Source organism: Erythrolamprus reginae, chromosome Z, assembly GCF_031021105.1.
Source record: "Erythrolamprus reginae isolate rEryReg1 chromosome Z, rEryReg1.hap1, whole genome shotgun sequence".
Classification (NCBI taxonomy): domain Eukaryota; kingdom Metazoa; phylum Chordata; class Lepidosauria; order Squamata; family Dipsadidae; genus Erythrolamprus; species Erythrolamprus reginae.
In genome coordinates, this window is record NC_091963.1 from 123,150,280 (window position 1) to 123,167,865 (window position 17,586).

Genomic DNA, 17,586 nt, shown 5'->3' on the forward strand with positions numbered 1-17,586 from the left:
TAAGTATGTACTACCAATGTTTGCCAGATGTTAACACTTTCATTTTTAAATGTAGGTGAAAACGTATCTGTGTAATCTTCAGGATAAACTTGGGAGTAACCTTGTGCTACTAATCTTGCTTTGTATATTTTCTCACCATTTGGTTTTTGTTTAATTCTGTAGACCCATCGTGTACCAATAATCACTTGTCCATTGGAGGCTCAACATGTGTGAACACTTTACGTTTCTTTAAACTGTCCAGTTCAATTTCTATTGCCTCATACCATTTTTCTTGCTCAGACTCAGGTAAATGTCTTATTTGAGAAAAGTTTTCAGGAGGAATTGTAACATTGTTGCAAAGAAAAGGAAAAGATTTTTGTGATACTTGCTGTTGGTATCTCTTTGGAGGAATTCCTTGTGTGGTTCTCTTGCAACGTCTTACAACTGTAGTCCAACCTTCATCCTGGTCATTGTGTACACAAAACCATATCTAGAATAATTATCAACAATAGTTAAAAATACTTACAATTACCTTTAGTAGGTCGAAATGGACCGACAATGTCGATATGAACCAAATCAAAAGTGCGTGTAGACAAGCATGTGGCAGGTTTAGCAACAGGTGATGCTTTGGATTTTGATTTGTTACAGACAGAACAATCTAAATAAATTTTGCAATTACTATTAATATCAAACCCATTAACAAAATCTGGCATCTTGGATAAAACTCCATAGGAGGCATGGCCCAAACGACGGTGCCAATGGTGAACACATCTGGAATGAAAAAGTTTGTTTGTTAGTACAGGTTTAACATTTAACCTCAGATTTGTTTTGATTAACCCTTTGAACTTCATGGACTTTAGGAGCCTTTGTTTTTGGAGTAGCAACAGATTTTCTCTCTGGGCCTGTGCTTTCATTCTTTGGAACTTTCATACTTACTTCAACTTGTACTTGGGGTTTTGGCTTTAAGTAGAAAAAACACCTCCAATTGGAAAAGCATGAGCAACAACTGTCCCATTGCAAAAATAACAGGTGAAAAACCCCGTTTTTCACAAAAATGAAGGTGTTTTTGCTTTCTAATTACCACAGCTAGCATGACTGGAGGAGGAATTCTGAAAGTTGAAGTCCACTAGTCTTCAAGCTGTCAAGTTTGAAAACCCCTGAGTTAGGATTTAGGAGTGCTAGGGTCTTCAAATTTGGCAAGTTTAAGACTTGTGGACTTCAACTCTCATTACTGAACTAGCATGACTGGAGGAGGAATTCTTGGAGTTGAAGTCCACAAGTCTTAAAGCTGTCAAGTTTGAAGTTTGTAAAAATGGTATATAGTTGTAAAAAATATACATTGTTGTAAAAGGTAGTCTACTACACTGGTATTTTATTAAATAATATATTATGACACCAGTTGGTTCAGAATACTTTTTTCCTTGTTTTCCACCTCTAAAATCTAGGTGTATCTTATAGTCTGAAAAATATTGTAATTTGTTCAAAATCCAAGTTCCCAATTCTTTTAATCCTCCTGGCTGTACATCCATACTAAAAGCCCCTCTATTGAAGAAAGATCTCCAGCAGAAAGATATTTATTTGTTTGTTTGTTTGTTTTGTCAAATACGTATTGGAGGTATGTAAAGATATAATAATATTCATATGTATGATACTAGTAAGAAGAAAATAAGAAAATAAGAAGAAACATTAGATATAATAATATTCATATGCATGGTACTAGTAAAAAAATAAAAGAAACATTAGAACAGGGAATGGAAGGCATGCTGGTGCACTTATGCATGCCCGTTACTGACATCTTAGGAATCAGGAGAAGTCAACAGTGGATAGTCTAAGGGTAAAGTTTGGTGGTTAGGAGATGATACTACAGAGTCTGGTAGTGAGTTCCGTGTATCATCTACTCGGTTACTAAAATTGTATTTCCTGCAGTCGAGTTTCAAGTGCTTTACATTAAGTTTGTATTTGTTATGTGCTCATATGTTCTTGTGGTGGCGGCTGAAGTAGTTGTTGACAGGAAGGATATTGTAACATATGATTTTATGGGCTATGCTTAAATCATGTTTCAAGGTGATATAATATCAAGGTGACATAAGCTTTCTAAACCTAGGATTGTAAATCTAGTTTTGTAGGATATTCTGTTGTGAGTGGAGGAGTGGAGGGCTCTTCTGGTAAAGTATCTCTGGACATTTTCTAGAGTGTTTATGTCCGAAATGTGGTGTGGTTTCCAGACTGATGAGCTGTATTCAAGGATTGGTCTTGCGAAAGTTTTGTATGCTCTGGGTAGTAGTGTAAGATTGCCGAGCAGAAGCTGCGAAGGATTAAGTTAACAACTCTTGAAGCTTTTTGGCGATGTTGTTGCAGTGGGCTTTGGCACTTGGTCTTTGATATGAGCATTCCAAGTTCTTTTATAGAGCGAGGGTTGTCTGTAAGGTCTTGTTTATTCAGATTGTATTTGGTGTTCTGATTCTTGTTACCAATGTGTAGGACAGAGCAGTTTATTTTATTTATTTATTTATTTATTTATTTATTCATTCATTCATTCATTCATTCATTCATTCATTCATTCATTCATTCATTTATTTATTTATTAGATTTGTATGCCACCTCTCTCCGGAGACTCCGAGCAGCTCACAACAACAGAACAGTACAAATCCAATGTTTAAAACAATTTAAAACCATTAATATTAAAAAAACCAATCATACATCTCATACAAACAATTCGTAAAGCAGAAACGGCCCAGGGGAATCAATTTCCCCATGCCTGATGGCAGAGGTGGGTTTTAAGGAGTTTGTGAAAGGCAAAGAGGGTGGGGGAAATACTGATCTCTGGGGGGATTGATTCCAGAGGGTCAGGGCTGCCACAGAGAAGGCTCTTCCCCTGGGTCCCGCCAGACAACATTGTTTCGTTGATGGGACCCAGAGAAGGCCAACTGTGTGGGACTTAACCAGTCACTGGGATTCATGCAGCAGAAGGCGGTCCCGGAGATATTCTGGTACGATGCCATGAAGGGCTTTATAGGTCATAACCAACACTTTGAATTGTAACCGGAAAGTGATCGGCAACCATTGAAGATTGTGGAGTGTTGGTGTAACATGGGCATACCTGGGGAAGCCCACGATTTCTCTGGCAGCTTCATTCTGCATGATCTGAAGTTTCTGAACACTCTTCAAAGATAGCCCCATGTAGAGAGCATTACAGTAGTCGAACTTCGAGGTGATGAGGGCACGAGTAACTGTGAGTAGTGATTCCCGATCCAGGTAGGGCCGCAACTGGTGCACCAGGCGAACCTGGGCAAACGCCCCTCACCACAGCTGAAAGATGGTTCTCTAGTGTAAGCTATGGATCGAAGAGGATGCCCAAGTTGTGGACCCTCTCTGAGGGGGTCAGTAATCCCCCCCAGGGTGATGGAGGGACAGATGGAATTGTCCTTGGGAGGCAAAACCCACAGCCATTCTGTCTTATCAGGGTTAGGTTTGAGTCTGTTGACACCCATCCAGATCCTAACATCCTCCAGGCACCGGCACATCACTTCCACTGCTTCGTTGACTGGACATGGGGTAGAGATGTACACCTGGGTATCATCAGCATACGGATTATACCTCACCCCATGTGCTGGGATGATCTCACCCAGCAGTTTCATGTAGATATTAAACAGCAGGGGGGACAGGACCGACCCTGAGGCACCCCACAAGGGAGAAGCCTAGAGGTCGACCTCTCATCCCCCATTAACACCGACTGCGACTGACCGGAGATGTAGGAGGAGAACCACTGAAGGACAGTGCCTCCCTCTCCCAACCCCTCCAGCCGGTGCAGAAGGATACCATGGTCGATGGTATTGAAAGCCACTGAGAGGTCAAGGAGCACCAGGACAAAGGATAAACTCTTTTGTGTGAAACTAATTTTAACTAAATATTTGCCTAATCAAAAAAGAGAAGAAAAAATAGGCAAGGAAGAAAAAAAAGAACTAAATAAAAATCTCTATTTATTGTCTATTCATCCCTCTAATATGTAGTTTTGTATTATATAAAAAACACAGTAGACTGTAACCTAATAATTAAATTGACAATATATATCAAACTCCAGACAATTTATCTTCTTATCACTATGAAGTCTAGTTTGATGCCTGTAATAATAAGAGAAACAAAGCAAAAGAAACAAATCTATAATATTCTATCTCCCCTCATTCAATTCCTTCTAATTTCTCAACTCTTTCTTTTTTATATTTATATTTTCTCCATTCCCACTTCTTTAACTTCTTTTTTCCCCCTTTCCCTTTTCTTTTTCTTATCCTTTTTCCTTTTATTCTCATCTTGATGTCCACTCTTTCTCCCGACTCCTTTTCTCCATCATAAATGTATTATTTAATCCTTATTAATATCCATAGAATTATTAACCCAATCATTTTTAAAATATATTCTTCTCTTTTATTATTACAGTTCTCAATATAATCATAGTTTTTAAGGTAACAATCATAATAAAACAATATGGATGTTGGAATTCCCCAGTAGAGCACGGGGTACTTCACAGCGGGGTGCGCTGTGGCAGTGACCGCCCCCTTCTGTCCTGTCAACCCTGATTAAATTATCTGGATCATATTAATGAGATTAAATAGTGGTAACAAAGGAATGTAGGGAAAATCTTATTGATGCCTTTTAAAGGTCACAAGCTAATTATCTTTGACTTGATAGAACTCCATTCTTTTCTTTTCATATACTTTCATCTTGCAGGGGGAATGGGCAGCATAAAAAATTGGTAAATATAAAAAATAAATAAAAATAAATAATTTCACCTTAAAGGGAAAAATACTCATTGGTTAAAACTACACTGAAATGGATTTCCATGCAATGTTCATAGTAATAACAGAGCTCTTAATAAAAGTAATAAAACTTCTGTTTGCAGTATACTCATTATTCAAGTAACATGGATATGTGGATGACTATTTCATGGAATCTATTTTGGAATTCCTCTGAGAGTTTCCTAAGTTTCTGATTGGGAAAAAAAATGTATTCATTGTTATTTTATCACAAGCATGTTCTTTACCTTCTGCCAAATCCACTTTTTCAAGCTGTACCTTTTCTTCTTGTTATAGAAGCAAATACCCTTCCCCTCTCAATGAAAAACAGATATTAGATGAAATCACAAACATGTTTTCTTCAGATAATTTGTTACTTGTAATCACTTTGGGGAGCTAATTGAGAACTATATCATTATTTCAAGTGATGGTAATGTTGTTTCTTACTTATATTCGCATGACTATTCAGTGAACAGTTTTGTAACCAGAAACAGAACAGATAAATGTTAAAAATGGGCTTGACAGATGCTAGGTAAGGAAAGACACCAACATTTCATTTCATTTTTGTATTTGTTCCATGGATAGAGGGAAGGAATGAAAAATTATTGAAGATGGATTGGTATAGGAAAGCTAACATTAGATATTAATGAGTTAGAGTGGGATATTGAATTTTATTTTCAAAGAAACAAATTCATTTTTATATTTGCAATGATTTTTTTGTTATTATGGCTGCTGATGTTATGGCTGGTGTTTTTGCCCCAAACTGAATGTAAGATGTACCCCATTTTTTGCAACAGGATTGATGCCCTCCAAATTCCACATGAATATTACCAGCCAGGTAACTTTGTGATTGGAGGGATCTCTTCTCAGTTCATCTCCTTTTTCAAGACTCTGTCTTTCCAGGAACACCCCAGATCAATGTTCATTGAAGATCCTATGTAAGGAATTTATTTAATGAGAGATCTAGGAAAACATTATCATAATTCCTAAGAAGATAAAGAATTTCTCCTTACTTAAGCAAAATAGGGAATTTCAGTAAGATCGTGTTAAATATATAGTTACAGGTTTTCAAAATACAATTCTCAATTCTGTATTTTGCCTTTCTTTTGTGAGAACTATACTCTATTAATTTGTCTGCCAGATCACGTTGTTTTCAGTATCTGTCAAGACTTACAGCTTCATTAAATACCAACCACCTTTCTGTATTATATGAGGCACTTCCTTCAGTTTTGCTTCTTTATTTGGATGCAAATTGATTGTTATTTACTGTGGTTTCACCTTAATGATTATTGTATCTCTAAGAGCTTGGATTTCTCAAAATAAATAAAGATGTTTCATGCTCTTTTTCATAGTCCTTCAGTTTCCATCCCTTTTACTGTGTTACTTCTTGTTTCAAAGAAGTATGAGATGATTATATTGATCAATATCTCTTAAAAGCTAAATATAAAGGATATTCTATCACATGATTCCCAGAGACAGGTTAGGTCCCACAGTCGGCCTTCTCCAGATTTCACCAACTAGACAATGTCACCTGGTGGGACCTAGCAGGAGAGCCTTCTCTGTGGGGGGCCTGGCCCTCTGGAATCAGCTCCCCTGTGGAGATTCGTACCTCCCCCACCCCCCGTGCCTTCCGAAAGAGCCTTAAGACTCATTTATGCCACCAGGCTTAGGGCCGTTATATTCTTGCCCCCTGGCCAAAGAATGTGTTGAGAGAATGTTGAGTGAATGGAATGACTGTTTCTTTTGGGGTTTTGGGTTTTTAGACTTTTAAATTAATTAATTGGATCTAAGATATTGTATATTGTTCATAATATGTTGTAAGCCGCCCCAAGTCCTCAGAGAGGGGCAGCATATAAGTCCAATTAATAAATAATAAATAAATAAATATTACAAAGCTGTGCATGTCAGCAGAGTGGGTTCCTCTAAGTATCAAATGTCAGCCAGGAAGACCCATATTCTGGCTCTGAAATGCTTTTCTTAATGTAATATTTGTCATTGGGTTTTCATAGGACTAGAAGAATATGACAGGAAGAAAAATAAAAAATAAATATTTCATAAATAAATCTTGGGCCATATCTAGAGGTAAAACTTGAAAAATTAGAATATCATGCAAATGTTCATTTATTTCAGCAATGTAACTTAAAAGGTGAAACTTAATATATGAGAGATATTCATAACATGCAAGGCAAGATAGTTCAAGCCATGATTTGTCATAATTGTGATCAAATTGATCCCCAAATCACACAAACTGTGGAAATGTTACACTGGACCTCAAGCTTCTTGCTGTGTGTGCCTCTCCATTCTTCCTCCATACTCTGGGTCCTTGATTTCCAAATGGGATGCAAAAGTTTCCACAGTCGTGTTGATTTGGGGAGCCATGTCATCTGCTGGTATTCCTCCACTGTGTTTCATCAAGTCCAGAGTCAACGCAACCATCTACTGTGAGATTTTGGAGCACTCCATGCTTCCATCCACATATGAGCTTTATGGGGATGGTGACTTAAATTTTCCAGCAGGACTTGGCATCTGCCCACACTGCCAAAACCTGCTAATAACCATGGGATTACTGTCTTTGATTGGCCAGCAAACTCGCCTGACCTGAACCCCATAGAGAATATATGGGGCATTGCTAAGAGAAAGATGAGAGACGTGACATGGAACAATGCAGAAGAGCTTAAGGCCGCTGTTAAAGCATTGTGGTCTTCCATACACCTCAGCAGTGCCACAGGCTAATTGTGTCCACACCATACCACATTGAGGCAATAATTGCTGCAAAAGGGGCCCAAATGAAGTACTGAGCACATATGCATGCTTATACTTTTCAGAGCTCCGATATTGTTCTATGTACAATCCTTTTTTATTGATCGTATGTAATATTTTAATTTTCTGAGATGGTTTTTTTTTCATGAACTGTACCCCATAATCATCACAATTATGACAAATCATGGCTTGAACTATCTTGCCTTGCATGTTATGAATATCTCTCATATTAAGTTTCACCTTTTAAGTTACATTATTGAAATTTGCTTGATATTCCAATTTTTTGAATTTCACCTGTACATACCTTTCTTATTGTTACTCTTGTAAATTTGATAAATTTGGTAATCTCAAAAAAAAAAGGCAATCAAATCACGGTACTGAAAATGAACACATAACCACAATCCAAATCAAAGTTAAATTAAATTCACTAAAATCAATTAGGCCTAAATCATATCTACTATAAGAATAATTGGATGAAATATAAAAGGACAATTTTATCACAGGACTCTATAATTAATGATACTATAGTTTCAGTTTTCAGGACAAAATCTCTTGAGAAAATAGCAACCCTGCAATAACATTTTAACCATATTTTGTTGACTAGTTCCTAACATTGGAATTCATGCATTCAGTTAAGCAGGAAAAGGTCTTATCATTCTTTAGTAGTAAGTCTGTGCCCAGCTGACTGCTGATTTTCTAATTTATACACCATATTATATTTTGCTACTTCATAATTCATTTCTCCTTTCAGACATAAGGTTTTTTTTAATATAAGGAACAACTGGAAATGTGATTTCCTTTGGCACATAATATTATCTTCACCTAGAGACAGATCTTGTCCACTTAATATAGACAAAGCATCTTAACAGCAAAGTAAGCAATAAGAAATACCTCTTTATTTCATTAATCTAATCAAACAACTGGTTTGAATCTTTCATAATGGGAGAAAAAATACTTTCTGAGTCATTTCTTGATTATTTCCAAATTTATATACTTTCTTTTTAATCAAGTATGTAGTTGTTGGAATATTCTGAGTGCCATTCTGAGAAACAGATGCCTCTATTAGAAGTATGTAATATTACAAATGTCTAGAATATTCTTGGATTATACCAATGCTTTCATTGCAGTGTAGTGATAAAGAACTATCAGCAGGTCTTGGCCTTCTTGTATGCTGTGAAGGAAGTGAATGAGAATCCAAGGCTCTTGGCTAATGTAACAATGGGATTCCACATCTATGACAGCTACTTCAATGATAGATTAACCTTTCAGACAACCATGAATCTCCTCTATAGCCCGAAAACAACAGTTCCAAATTACAAGTGTAATTTAGGGAAGAATTTGATAGCTATCACTGGGGCACTTCATTCAGAAACTTCCCTTCATATGGCTACGATCTCAAGTATTTATAAAATTCCCCAGGTAGGAGAATTCATCTATGTAAGGTGACTTTCATAATTTTTGTAAGATGTTCATATTAAGGACCAAGAGAGAAAATAAGATAGGAAGGCTTCATACAATGATGCAGCCTAGTAATTTTAATGTCTTACATATCCCTCATTTAAACACCCACGATTGTTATTTTAAAATTAGCATCACTTTGCTGTAGAAATGACATAGCCACCCCAAGTCCTCGGAGAGGGGCAGCATATAAATCCAATAGATAGATAGATAGATAGATAGATAGATAGATAGATAGATAGATAGACAGACAGACAGACAGACAGACAGACAGACAGACAGACAGACAGACAGACAGACAGATAAACAAACTTTTTAATTTTATTTACATACAAACATATACACTTTAAAAGGGGGGGGAAATTGTACTGTATAACATTATTCTTAGACTTCAATATTTCTTATTAGTCCATGTATTAACATTGGAGTTATATACAGATGTCCTAATCACATAATTATCTGGATAATTATGTAGGAACTCTTCATATCGGAACTTTAGATATAAGCTCTGAAATCTAGTCTAAGCTATACCACTTGCATGAGGATAATTCTGAAGTTACCAGTAGTCATTATAATAATAATAATACTTTATTATTGTCATTGAATGTGTATACATAGTATACCCATACAACAAAATGCACATAATGTCTAAAGACCAGGCTCAACACACATAACAATAATATTGTTATCATCTTCATGGTTTACTGCTAACTGCTGATTTGGGAAACAGGCTTAGGAAAAAGTGAAACTGATTTAGAAGTTGAAATTATATTTCAATGGTGAAAAATTGCTTCTGTCTTTAATTCCAAGAAGTGCCAAATTTTGTTTCTATTGTGTTCCTATTCCTATTCCAAAATATAGTCTGGATTAAAGGATGAATTTAGAAAAAAAAAATCAAGAAATTTTAGGTTTTAAGAAATAAAACATTTTTGAAATAGTAGTTCTTATTATTGCTTTGCAACATGAAGTTCTAATATTTCATTACTTAAATTTTCCTCAATCTAATTTTATCCAATTATATTGACAATTCACCATATTGGCAGTTGTAATTGTATACATGCCTGACAAACATGATACATCTGCTATTTAATTGCTATTTTTCTATAATCATGAATATGTTATATTTTAAAAATGGGAAATCCTCCATTATGGAGGGCACTAATTGAGAAGAAAATTAATTATGACATGTCAGTAAGCACATGTTTTTATTTTACTTATGCCAAGAAATTTGTTTTTGCTTAGGTCTCATATTACTTGTTTGATCCATTATTGAATACTAAAATACAGTTCCCTTTCATTTACCGGATAGTTCCCAATGAAAAGCATCAATATAAGGGTATTGTCGAACTACTTAAGCATTTCCAATGGATATGGGTTGGGATCATCACGCTGGAGGATGACAAAGGAGAAAGTTTTGTTCGGACCTTAGTGCCAATGCTTTCCCAAAATGGTATTTGTTCTGCTTTCACTGACAGAATGCCCTCCATAACAAATTTCTTGGAAATCCATGACTCATATATGAAAACTGAAAAAACACTCAATTTTTTTAGGATCAATGAAGTCAAGGCGGTTCTGGTATATGCAGAAACTCATTCTGCACTGAGTTTGAAATTTTTGCTCACTCAAAATAATGACCTAACAGACAAGCTAGACAGAATATGGGTTATGACAGCCCAATGGGACTTCCCAGCTTTACAGTTTCATAAGGATTGGGATACAACGGTGTTCCAAGGGACTTTGTCTTTTGCAGTTCATTCCAGAGAAGTATTGGGATTCCAATATTTTCTTACAACCATAAAGCCTAACTTACTAAAGAAAGACAATTTTATTAATGATTTTTGGGAACAGGCTTTCAATTGTTTATTTTCAAATTATTACAATGGTGAACATCATACAGAATTTTGCACTGGGAGAGAAAAATTGCAGAACCTTCCTGGACCCTTTTTTGAAATGAAGATGACTGCACAAAGCTACAGTGTATATAATGCTGTCTGTGTTATGGCACATGCTTTGGATGCCATGCTGTTATTGGATTCTCAACACAGAATAATGAGAGCACCTGGGAACCCACAACCTTGGCAGGTATTACTTCATATTGGGAAAAAAATGCTATAAATAAGCAATTGAAAAGTAGTACTATGTAAAGTTTATATTACTATTTATCACAATCACAAATAATTTTGTCTATATCTTCTCAGATAATTTCCTTATAAGAAATTATGAGCTAGTAGTGTCTGGCAGCAACAAAAACAGTTAATGCAATCCTTGATTGTATAAAGAGGCATAGAATCAAAATCCCATGAAGTATTAGTACCACTTTATAAATCCTTAGTAAGATCATACCTGGAATATTGCATCCAGTTTTGGTCACCATATTACAAAAAAGATGTTGAGACTTTGGAAAAAGTACTGAGAAGAGCAACTAAGATAATTAAGGGCCTGGAAACAAAAGCATATGAAGAATGGTTGCAGGAATTAGGTATGGCCAGGCTAGAGAAATGAAGGACTAAAATGACATGATAGCAATATTTTAGTATTTGAGGGGCTGCCACAAAGAAGAGGGGAGCAATTTATTTTCAAACGCACCAGGAGGCAAGACAAGAAATAGTGGGTGGAAACTAATGAAGGAGAGAAGCAACCTTGAATTAAGGATAAACTTCCTAACAGTGAAGACAATTAACTAGTGGAACAGTTTGCTTTCAAATATTGTAGATGCTTCATTACTGGAGGTTTTTAAGAAAAGACTGGACAACAACTATCTGAAATGATATAGAGTCTCCTGCTTGATCACGGAGTTGGACTAGAAGCACTCCAAGGTCATGTTCAGCTCTATTATGCTTCTGATTAGGTTGACAGTAATATTTTACACTTAAGATTGGGACAACTGGCACCAAGTATGGCTAGAAGTTTTGTTAATATGTATTTCTTAGGTTTATATCCTGCTTTTAATATAGTAGTTCAAAGACTGTAAATCCCTCCTCTCATTTTTGCCCCTCAGCAGCAAAGTAGACTTGTTGAAATCAGTGAAGGGCTGCAAAAAAATTTACTGCCACACTGTGGGCATGGCTTATTTTGTGGGTGTGGCTTGATGGCCATGTGACCTGGTGGGAGCTGCTTGATGATCATGTGACTGGGGGTGCCTTAAAGATCATGTGACTGGCTTAATGGTGGCCAACTTAACATTACTCACATCAAGAGTTTGGGTGCTTGGCCTCTCTTCGCATCAAAGAGATACAATTTCCCTATCTATTTACTATTACTGAACATCCCAAATATACTATTTAATTCTATATACATATGCCCTATGTGTACGTACATATTACACATAGGCACACAAAATATACATTATCTACTATATAAACTATATGTATATGTACACACATACGCATGCACAAGTTACACACATTCAACCTCATTTACTGCAATGGGAAAAAATGATATATTGATTGAGTGAATGATAATTGAGTGAATGATAATTGAATGTTTTTAAGTTTTTAGGATGTTTTTAAGTCTTTTAACTGTTATTAATTGGATTAAATTGTTTTATTATGTATTCTATGTTTGTTGTGAGCCACCCCGAGTCCACGGAGAGGGGCGGCATAAAAATCCAATTAATAATAATAATAATAATAACAACAACAACAACAACAACAACAACAACAACCAGAGCCAGAAGGGGAAAAAAGAAAAAAAAAGAAATTTTTTCTACCGGCTCTGCGTACCTGACCAGACTTTTTTTACCTGTCCTTACCCTTAGGAGCCCATCACTGGTTGAAAGTCACTGAATGAGGTTCCATGGATAAGATCAGACCAGGACGTGGGCCCCCTTGGTGTCAGTTCAACACATTAACTAATATACTACCCAGATTCTTTAGCATTATATCTTTCTGAAAACTAAGAGACTATTTCTTTCCTTCTTAACAAGTTTTAGCAATTTTTTCATATCAATTTTTTGAGATGTAATGCTTAATATCAGCCCATTATATTTATTAAACCAGGAACATGAAATTTTCAATATTAGTTAGTTCCTTCATATTTTCTCTATTGATGGACAGAACCATGAACATCACTTTCTGGACTTTACATTGCTTTTCCTCCAAAATTATTACATTATTGTTATATTGCTGTTTCTTTCAGCCTCTTCACTTCTGTGTCTATTATGCTTGTCTATATATCTATATCTATATTTATTTGCTATTTGCTTTTAATCCGCCCTGAGGATTTTAAAGGATATTAATTCAATATTTATATGAAATAGCAATAATAAAGACATTTCATCTTTTCATTTAAAACTCCTTCTGTTAACTTGGGTTGTAGCTTCACTACTTCTTGAGAAGAATTTCATTTAACAACAGTGCTGGAGACCTAGTATCTTTCGATGAGCAAGGTGAATTGGAAGGTGGATTTGATATTATCAACTGGATTACTTTTTCAAACAAATCATTCTCCAGAGTAAAAGTAGGAAAGTTGAACCCACATGTCTTATCTACTAAACAATTATATATTAGTGATGAGAAGATCCTCTGGCATAACAACTTCAATAAGGTAATATTTTATTATATATTGAGATGGGAAGGTAAAGAACATTTGGAAATGTGGACTTCCCACATTTTCACATTCCACATTATAGTCAGCAGAAGACATTATAGATAGTAGATCTACATATCTATGATAATTTAATGTTTGCTTCATGGAAAATATAAAATGATGTATCATATACATTTATATAAATCTAGATAGATACTGTAGATAGATAGATAGATAGATAGATAGATAGATAGATAGATAGATAGATAGATAGATAGATAGATAATAGAGCCCATCATACTGTAGAAATAATACAAGGAAGAAGAAACATATGGAATAATTTACAATATATATGGAAAATCTCTTACAGAAATCTGTAAAAATAATGTATGGATCTGTATTTTGTTTATGGACTTTACAAACTATTTTAAGAATCAGAATAGAACATTAGCAAATAAACAACTTTTTCAAGCTATCAAGGTCCTAGAATCATGTCCTGAATAATTGAATATGTTTCACATAAGGATTTTTGTCTCTTTGATAAGAAAACACTTTTCAATGAGAAAAAACCCTTTTTAATTTGAAAAGCCATTTTGAATGAGAAAAATCCTTTGAAAATATTTTGCTAAGTTTTCTTTCCCTTTTGTTTATTAACAGACACCACCATTTTCAGTATGTAATGACCATTGCCATCCAGGCTCTTTTAGAAGAAAAAAAGATGGGAAACCATTCTGTTGCTATGATTGTATTACGTGTCCCACAGGGAAGATTTCTAACCAGAATGGTAGGTAATACAACACATTGTCATGTTACAATGAATAAATTTTATTTATTCTTTTAATTAAGCAAGGGTGTACTTTGCATAAAATTCTAAGGCATAATGAAATACGATTTGAAAGGTTTCATGTGATTTCAAACCTCTTTCATATCAGGGATGAGATTGCCTATGAGAACATATCTGTTCATTGATCTTCCCTACATCCCTTTAATACTTTAAGTTGTTTTAATTTTTGAAAAATAAAACCAGGAATTACACTACAAAGAAAATATAGCTTGTAGCAGCATCCTCGGATTGTTGTTTAGCTCAGCATAACCTAATATGATTAGAAATTATCTTCTGGATTAAGCAAAAATATTTTTTCCCAATAAATTGTTCTGGTAAAATAGTGTAGCATAATTACTATGAATCAACCAACTGTGGATTTTTAAAACTAAAATGTAAATCAAAACATAGCATTGTTGTCTTGGATTTTTCCAAATGCTGCAGTATAGTACAGTTTTTTCATGCATATGAAAATGTACAGGAAAAATAATAGAATATGTATTGAAGAAAAGAAACAGAGAGAAATGTATCTGTTTATATTATTTTAGATAAAATGCACCTTGCTTAATAATCTTACACTTTGAGAATTAAAAGTTCTACAAGGAAATCCCATTTGGTTACTGCAAATTTGATGTTTTTTAAAAAAGGATTTTGCAGGAGAAGGATAATTCATCCACTTATCCTTAAAATAGTTTCTAACCCATTTGCATTATATTTTTAGCAGAAGCATGCTAAAAGCATGGATAGTACCTTAAAATTAGACTCCAACATGAACTTTGTCTAGTCAACTGATAAGAACCAGTTTGATATAATTGTTATGGCATCAGCCAAGAAATGAGAGTGTGTGAATTCTAGTTCTGCTATAGGCACAAAATCAGCTGGGTTACTTTGAGCCAATCATATTCTTTCAGACATAGGAAAGAAGCAATGGCAAACCACATTCAAAATTGTGTCCAAAAACCTACAGGACCCCTATAAATTCCAGGCGTAAAAACTGACTCAAAGCTGCACAAACATACATTCACACAGACAAACAAACAAACACACACACACACACACATGTTTTCATTGTTCCTCATGTAATTTGAACTGCATAATTAAGCTGAAACTCCAAAATTTTGAATTTAACTTTCTAAAAAGGTTCAAGAAATGGGAATTCCTTGTCCCACAATAGTTTTAACCTTCACACAATCACATGGAGGTAGAAACAGAGGCAGAAAATGGTGCCACATAAAAAGCAGTGCATTGGGATTGGCCATTTCTTTGTCATATTTGCAATAACTGGAAATCTATTTTTCATTAAAAAAAAATTATTGAAAAAAATATAAAAGCTTTGTTAATATTAAAAAAAAGAAAAGAAAGATCACTAATTTTATAATGTGAATGGGAGGAAATATGCAAAAGAAAAATATCTGAATAAAATCAGATATAAATTTAAAAGAGAAAATATATTAACTGAATATTAACAAACTATATGAAATAAAGAATTTTTAAAGTTGTCCAATCCTACAAATTTTAATTATTTTAATTATTGTTATTAATTAAATAAATGGACAAGATTCCCACTAGATATTTGGAAAATTGGATCTTCACCATACCTTTCTTCATCCTTGTTCGGAATTTTAAAAAAAGAAAAGAAGAAAAAAACACACACCTTGATAAAAGCACATTCAAGACACTGAGATGTTATTGCTTTTTTTTTTTCAGACATGGACAACTGTTTCCAATGTCCAGATGATCAGTATACAAACAATAATCAAGATGGATGTCTTCCTAAAAGTTTAAATTTTCTCCTTTATGATGAACCATTGAGCTTTGGTTTGGCTTTTATGGCTGTTTTACTTTCTGCAATCACAGCTTTGGTGCTGGGGATTTTCATTAAGTACCAGCATACTCCAATTGTTAAAGCTAATAACCGAGACCTCACTTATATCCTTCTCATCTCCCTCCTGCTCTGCTTCCTCTGTTCCTTCCTATTCATTGGCCAACCTCACACTATAATTTGCCTCTTCCGGCAAACCACATTTAGCATTGTCTTCTCTATAGCTATTTCTTCTGTGCTGGCAAAAACCATTACTGTGATTCTAGTATTTATGGCCACAAAGCCAGGAAGCAGAATAAGGAGTTGGGTGGGGAAAAGACTGGCTAATTTTATGGTTCCATTCTGCTCTGTTTTTCAATTACTCCTTTGTACTGTGTGGTTGTGTACTGCTCCTCCCTTCTTAGATCTTGACATGCATTCTTTGACTAAGGAAATTGTGGTAGAATGTAATGAAGGATCAGATTTTATGTTTTACTGTGTTCTGGGCTATCTGGGGTTTTTGGCGCTAATCAGTTTTATTGTAGCATTCTTTGCCAGAACGCTGCCTGATACTTTTAATGAAACCAAGTTCATAACATTTAGCATGTTAGTTTTTTGCAGTGTATGGATCACCTTTATCCCAACTTACCTAAGCACCAAGGGGAAATACATGGTGGTTGTGGAGATCTTCTCCATCTTGACCTCCAGTGCTGGCTTGCTGGGCTGTATCTTTTTCCCCAAGTGTTATATAATTGCTCTAAAGCCTGAGCTAAATAGTAAGGAGCTAATAATAAGGAGAAGTAAATAGAAATCTGTTTGTGATTATTCATTCTTTATTCCTATATTTTCTCCTTTACTCTCTCTTTGATATATCTCACTTTGAGTATATACACTTCATTGTGTATTATTATGTATTGGAATAAATAAATAAATAAATAAATAAATAGTATTCGATTGCAATCAACAGAAGTAATAGTTAATCTATGAAAAAATAGACACATTTTGCAAATTTTGTATTTTTTTCAGCAGTCATAAGTTTAAGAATGCATTTAAATATTGGGGGGAGTGATACATAGGAAATTTTGAAATTTTCAAATTTTGATATCTCATATCAAATGACTTAAGTGCCAAAGTGCACTGCAACAACATTGCCAAAAAGGCTTCAAGAGTTGTTAACTAATCTTCTCCGGTAATATCACACTGCTAACCAGAGCATGCAAAACATTTGCCAGACCAATCTTTGAATACAACTCATCTGTCTGGAACCCACATCATATATTGGACATAAATACATTAGAAAGTATCCAGAGATACTTTACTAGAAGAGCCCTCCACTCCTCTATGCACAACAGAATACCTTACGCAACCATACTTGAAATCCTGGGCTTCGAAAGCTTAGAACTACATCGCCTTCAGCATGATCTAACCATAGCTCATAAAATTATCTT

General features: G+C 34.9%; 1 pseudogene; it reads left to right on the plus strand.

Annotated features, from left to right (window-relative positions):
* The first annotated feature begins 5,477 nt into the window (after nucleotides 1–5,477).
* Nucleotides 5,478–17,006, plus strand: LOC139154032 (vomeronasal type-2 receptor 26-like; annotated as a pseudogene).
* The last annotated feature ends 580 nt before the right edge of the window (nucleotides 17,007–17,586 follow it).